General features: G+C 47.3%; 1 long non-coding RNA gene across 1 annotated transcript; it reads right to left on the reverse strand.

Moving 5' to 3' along the window:
* Positions 1-994: 994 nt before the first annotated feature.
* On the reverse strand, positions 995-5,119 carry LOC142007221 (uncharacterized). Its single transcript, XR_012643907.1, has 2 exons — positions 4,287-5,119; positions 995-2,129 (listed from the first exon to the last, which is right to left on the reverse strand). It is a non-coding gene; the product is annotated as an uncharacterized LOC142007221 (long non-coding RNA).
* Between the last annotated feature and the right edge of the window lie 1,375 nt (positions 5,120-6,494).

The following is a 6,494-nucleotide window of genomic DNA, read 5'->3' on the forward strand; positions in this document are numbered from 1 at the left end:
CCGCCTCACACCCCATAATGCCACAAGTTTTAGTGCTGTAGTCTATTTTCTCCCACAGCATTGGCTCTTGTCCACCACTATGCCTAACTGTAACAAGGGTCTCTTCCTTCCAAAGGAATAGCCTGAGCCTTCAGACAAGCTAATTTTAGGTGGCTGACTCCTTCTGTTGTCCCCAGAGTTCTTTAATTTCTCCACTAAAAGTACCACAACACTGAACTCATTAAGTGTGGCCATCTCATATGCATGTTTCAGCTGTGATAGTCTTTCCCCTCTTCCCATCACAGGCTCTGCCTCAAACAATCCCATTGCACAAGACAAAGCAGCAGAAATGTAGCCCATTAAAGACTAACAAGATGATTTATTCAGTGATGAGCTTTCATGGGACAGATCCGTGAGATCTGAGGGAGTGGGTCTGTCCTACAAAAGCTCATCACCAAATAAATCATTGTGTTAATCTTTAAAGTGCTACATTTCTGGTGCTTTGTTTTGCTGGGGTACAGACTAACACAGCTACCTCTCTGTTACCATTGCACAGGAGCTGGTAAATTCCTTTCTTGGCTCATGTGTTGCCTCCTTCTTAAGGTGGCACAGTGGCAGTTCATGCCCGGTATGCAACGCTGGCCCAATAACACACCGAGAGTGGAAGAAGAATCTTTATGTGGCATGCCAAGTAAGGTGCAGGGGGATCTCTCCTCAAAGCCTGCACACCTTGCAACAAGCAGTGAGCAATACTTATACCTCTCTCCTCCTTTGTTCATCCCCCCTCCCAACAAACCAGGGGAGAGTTTCTCATACTCCCTTTATCCATTTCTCCAGCTCAAACTGAATTCTTACTGGTCTTATGACATTCCGCTCTGGTAATTCCTTATTGAGCAGGAGGTCAAGTACCAATAGATTATTAACAAAAAGTAAATTACAGGAAGGTAGAGTTATTCGGTCGTATAGAACATGAACAGGATCTCATTAACAAAACAATACTGAAAATTAAGGAGGATTCACTAACAATGCTAAATTCAATATTGAACCTTATGAGAACATCAATAAGCATTCATTTACAAAACAATGTCTCTATGAGATCAGAATATAATAACGTTTCCCGTGCCAACATTTCCCCCCTTTGAGAGCACTCAAGGGCTGCGTCTACACGTGCATGCTACTTCGAAGTAGCGGCACCAACTTCGACGTTAGGCGGCGAGACGTCGAAGTCTCTAACCTCATGAGGAGATAGGAATAGCGCCCTACTTCGACGTTCAACGTCGAAGTAGGGACCGTGTAGACGATCCGCGTCCCGCAACGTCGAAATTGCTGGGTCCTCCATGGCGGCCATCAGCTGGGGGGTTGAGAGATGCTCTCTCTCCAGCCCCTGCGGGGCTCTATGGTCACCGTGGGCAGCAGCCCTTAGCCCAGGGCTTCTGGCTGCTGCTGCAGCAGCTGGGGATCTATGCTGCAGGCACAGGGTCTGCAACCAGTTGTCAGCTCTGTGTATCTTGTGTTGTTTAGTGCAACTGTGTCTGGGAGGGGCCCTTTAAGGGAGTGGCTGGCTGTTGAGTCCGCCCTGTGACCCTGTCTGCAGCTGTGCCTGGCATCCCTATTTCGATGTGTGCTACTTTGATGTGTAGACGTTCCCTCGCTGCGCCTATTTCGATGTTGGGCTGAGCAACGTCGAAGTTGAACATCGACGTTGCCGGCCCTGGAGGACGTGTAGACATTATTCATCGAAATAGCCTATTTCGATGTTGGCTGCACGTGTAGACGTACCCAAGATGTCCCATATTGAGTCTTCTCATATTCCTTACTCAAAACCTGATTCATGGGTAGCATTTTCATTTTCTTATCTTTTAATACTTAAACAATAATTTCAGTCCTAAGTCCTCTTCAGCTTCTGGGGTAACACGGCTCACAGTCCACTCCTTTTCCTCAGCAGGTTTGACCTTTACTCGAGTGAAATGGACCCACGGTTTGACCCCTTGTAGTTTAGCAGCAGTCTTAGTAGTCAATAAAACGAGGTGGGGTCCTTTCCACTTCTTTTGAAGGGGCTCCTCTTTCCACGTCCGAAGCAAGACGCTGTCTCCTGGCTGAATAGTGTGAAGGGGTTGGTCCAAGGGAATGGGCTGGTTGTCACAACAAACCTGTGAATAGAAGACATAACAGACAACAGCGACAGCAAATATTTCTTTAAAAACCCCTCCTCTATCCCCCATTCTATACCTGTACCAGGCACCCCATTCATTGGCAATGGTCGCCCAAACAAGATTTCGAATGGGCTTAATCCTAACCTCCCTTTGGGTAATATTCGGGTCCTTAAGAGGGCTAAGGGGAGGGCCTCTGGCCACTTAAGCTGAGCTTCCTGGCACAATTTTGACAAATGTCTTTTCAAAGTCTGATGTTCTCTTTCTGCCCCTCCACTGGCTTGCGCTCTATATGGAATGTGGTATTTCCATGGGATCTTGAGTCCATCTGCTATTTTCTCCACACATCGAGCTGCGAAATGGGTTCCTCGGTCTGATTCAATCCATTCTGGTACTCCGAACCGGGGGACTATCTCCTTTAAGATTTTAGCGCCTGTGTTGGCCGTACAATTTTTACATGGAAATGCCTCTATCCATCCTGTAAAACGATCCACAAGTACCAGTAGGTACCGAAACCCACTGGCACGAGGTAGTTCAGTAAAGTCAATTTGCCACACAACTCCTGGTCCCGGGGCTGATGGTAATGGGGAGGGTACCACGGGTCTTCCTGCTCAGGGATTATTTTTCTGACATACCATACAGTCTCTAACCACCCGTCTGGCTTCATTTCTTATTCCATCTCCTATAAAGTACTTCTCTAATAATTGGATCAGGGCCTCCTGACCTGCATGTGTCCCTTGATGAAAACTCATAACTGTCGGCCTTATCAAGGGTCCAGGAAGCAACACTTGTCCTTTTTCACTTACATACCATCCTTCTCGCAGATTCAGCTGTAACTGCTCAGCCAACTGCTGTTCTTGGGCAGAGTATTCTGGCTTTTCATGGGGATCTGGGAGGGTGGGGGTCAGAGGCAAAAGAGCAATACCCTCTGTGTTCGCTACCCGTTTGGCCTCTCGGTCCACCCGGGCATTACCTCTAGTTACATCCCCATCCCCCCTTTGGTGAGCTAATATTCCAAGAGCCACTCCCTTCCTTTCATGCACATACAGCTGAAATGGTTTAGTAATATCTGGTAGACCTAGGGCTGGAGCTTCCATTAAACGCAATTTTAAAGCTTTAAATGCATGTTGAGCCTCTTTTTTAAAAACAGAACAAGTCTCTGTTACTTTCTTTAACACACTCGTACAGAGGCTTAGCCAGTACCCCAAAATCAGGTATCCATAATCTGCAAAATCCTGCCATTCCCAAAAAGGCACGCAGTTGTTTCCTATTGCTGGGCTCGGGGATTCGACAAATCGCTTTTTTTCGCTCCTGCCAAGTTCATGCCTTTTTCTTGCTTCCTCCCTGGCTTTTGTTACAACTTGGTTATGCTCCCCTTCAGACAACAGGGTTCTCATTAGGACCTGACAGTCATTCCAATCAGGCTTGTGACTGGCTAAACACCCTTTGAACATTGAAATAAAGCGGCTAGGATACGTGGAAAACTCCCCGGCTTGGGGTTTAAAAGTTGCCAAATCGATCGGATTAAAGGGCACATGGGTCTACACCTGCATAGTAATAGCCTGCCGATCCACAGCTCCCAGTCTGTCAACCACTGTTTCAGTCACTAATAGATACAGTTCAACTGAGGGGGCTATCCCCAAATCATGGGAAACCCTTTCCCTGTATGGAGGGGGTGTGGGTGTAGAAGCCGAAGGGGGGTCCTGGTGACAGTTTACATTAGGCTTATTTACAGCTGGTTGTACTGCACATGATAATCCACACATTTCCTGCAGGTCTTGTCTATTTCTAAGATATTCAAAACATTGGCCATACATATGTTCTTCCCATTTACCGGTATGTTGTAAAAACAAAAGCAGCTGCAATATGGTGTTATAATTTAGGGATCCCTCTGGTGGCCACCGCTCTTGTCCCTCTAAGATATATTGTGGCCACTCTACTGTGCACAGTTTTCTTAATCTAGATTTGGTCAGAGGGTCCCCCCCTATAATTTTCCAGTGTTTTAAAACACAAGCCAAAGGGGTGTTGTTCTTAGGGATATTCTGACCCTGACCATTCCTATGGGTACTCTGACCCTGACCCATAACCTTTGCCCCAGACCTTAATATCTGTCCGGCGTCCTGGAAGTCCCTTTCACAAAAGGGGACTGTGTCTTACCTGTCCAGAGGTCCGGCTCTCGCTGCTCCACCCTCTAGTTTCAGAGGTCCGGCTTTCGTCGCTCCATCCTCTGTTTCAGTTTCAGAGGTCCGGCTTTCGCCGCTCCACCCTCTGTTTCCTCTCTCTCTTCCATGTTGCTGCGTTGCACCGTTGTGTCGTCCCTGGCAGGGGCTGCGGAACCTGGACGCCGAGTTCCCCCGGTAAAGTTACCGGTGTGCGCACTGGAAGTCCGACGCCATCTCCCGCCACCCCCGCCAAGAGGCGAGCCGGGCAAGGCTTTAATTTAGAGTGCCCACCCAGGGACGCCAAAACTGTTGCCTCCTTCTTAAGGTGGCACAGTGGCAGTTCATGCCCGGTATGCAACGCTGGCCCAATAACACACCGAGAGTGGAAGAAGAATCTTTATGTGGCATGCCAAGTAAGGTGCAGGGGGATCTCTCCTCAAAGCCTGCACACCTTGCAACAAGCAGTGAGCAATACTTATACCTCTCTCCTCCTTTGCTCATCCCCCCTCCCAACAAACCAGGGGAGAGTTTCTCATACTCCCTTTATCCATTTCTCCAGCTCAAACTGAATTCTTACTGGTCTTATGCCATTCCGCTCTGGTAATTCCCTATTGAGCAGGAGGTCAAGTACCAATAGATTATTAACAAAAAGTAAATTACAGGAAGGTAGAGTTATTCGGTCGTATAGAACATGAACAGGATCTCATTAACAAAACAATACTGAAAATTAAGGAGGATTCACTAACAATGCTAAATTCAATATTGAACCTCATGAGAACATCAATAAGCATTCATTTACAAAACAATGTCTCTATGAGATCAGAATATAATAACGTTTCCCCTGCCAACACATGTATCAGGCAGTGCCATGCAGAGTTCTTACCTCCAGCTCACCCCTCACCCTGGGAGTAGTCTGTCTATTCTTTTCCAATCTGCTTCTCAGTATTTGTTCAGGCTACTTTTCGGAAAGAGAAACCACCCTCTTTATTTCCTCTCTAAATTGACCTTCTAACTCCTCTTTTAAACTCACCCCCTTTCACCTTGACCACACCTTCCCCAGGTGCAAACAGTGAGGTGACCTAGCTCTCTAAGGTTCCTTAATCTTTTTGATGCCCATGTGGGCTTTGTACCTCATCACCTAGGAATTCTCTTGAGAGCATGGAGAAAAACATCCAGGGACTTTTTAACTCTAACCCTGAATTATTCAGCGGGGGCCATACCCATGAATTTTTTCAGGAGAAGAGCCTAAATGCTTAGAACTAATTAACATGCCTTCCCATGGGGGAAACAAAGAGAGAGAAAGGGGGGAGAGGCATGGTTTGCCTAGCTCAGGTGTGAATAGCTACTCTGCAAAGTCATACTTAAATGTGTCTATAGTGGGCTGTACTCAGTCGGGTGAGGTGTTGGGGGTTTTGTGTTGCAGTAATTTGAAGTGTTATATGATTCTGTCCCAGTGAATTTAATTGTTCTTGTTGGCACACTGGGGGAGTTGTGGGAATGCACTGAGGGACTATCAGCTGTAAAGTATTTTAGCTTGCCACCAGGGTAGCTGATGTTGATGGGTGGGAAGGGAAAGGGGAAAAGGCCAAGGGATTTAAAAGGACCAGGGGCTCCTAACTGCTGCTGCAGCACTGTTTGGAGCTCCAGGTCTTTTAAATTGCCACTGAGGCCCTGGGCATTGTGGGTTGGGTAACATACGTTAGTTCTCAGCCTTGCTTCTTCTCTCAAGTCCGTGTCCCTTCGGGGGGCCTGGCGGTGGTTCTGTCCCAGGGGCTTGGCAATTATGTCAGCAGCGCTGCCTGCCCCTCTGGAAAGTGGGTGTATTATCAGTCCAAGTGAAGCAGCTATTGGGCTTTAGCCTCTACCCAAGGACATGGCAGCTAGCCCAGGAAAAAAGCATCACCCACTGGGGTGAGATGCTTTAGTGCATACTTGTGAACCTGGTAGGGGACCCTATTAAGAGCCTTGTCATAACTCTGCAGTGAAGATAATAAATCCTTATGCACACACTTAACCATACTACCAGGAGTGGGATTGCTCCCCTTAAGGAAATTAAGTGAGTCGGCAGGATGGGGACCTTGTATGATACAAGCTCACTTTGACGTAGGAAGAGAGTTCGGTCTGAGGAGAAGAGAGAACTTGAAGCACTGTCATAATTAATGTGCTGACTACAGTTGGAAGGGCAGCCTCAGAAAGAGAAAGG

The sequence above is a fragment of the Carettochelys insculpta genome, chromosome 1 (assembly GCF_033958435.1).
Source record: "Carettochelys insculpta isolate YL-2023 chromosome 1, ASM3395843v1, whole genome shotgun sequence".
NCBI lineage: Eukaryota > Metazoa > Chordata > Testudines > Carettochelyidae > Carettochelys > Carettochelys insculpta.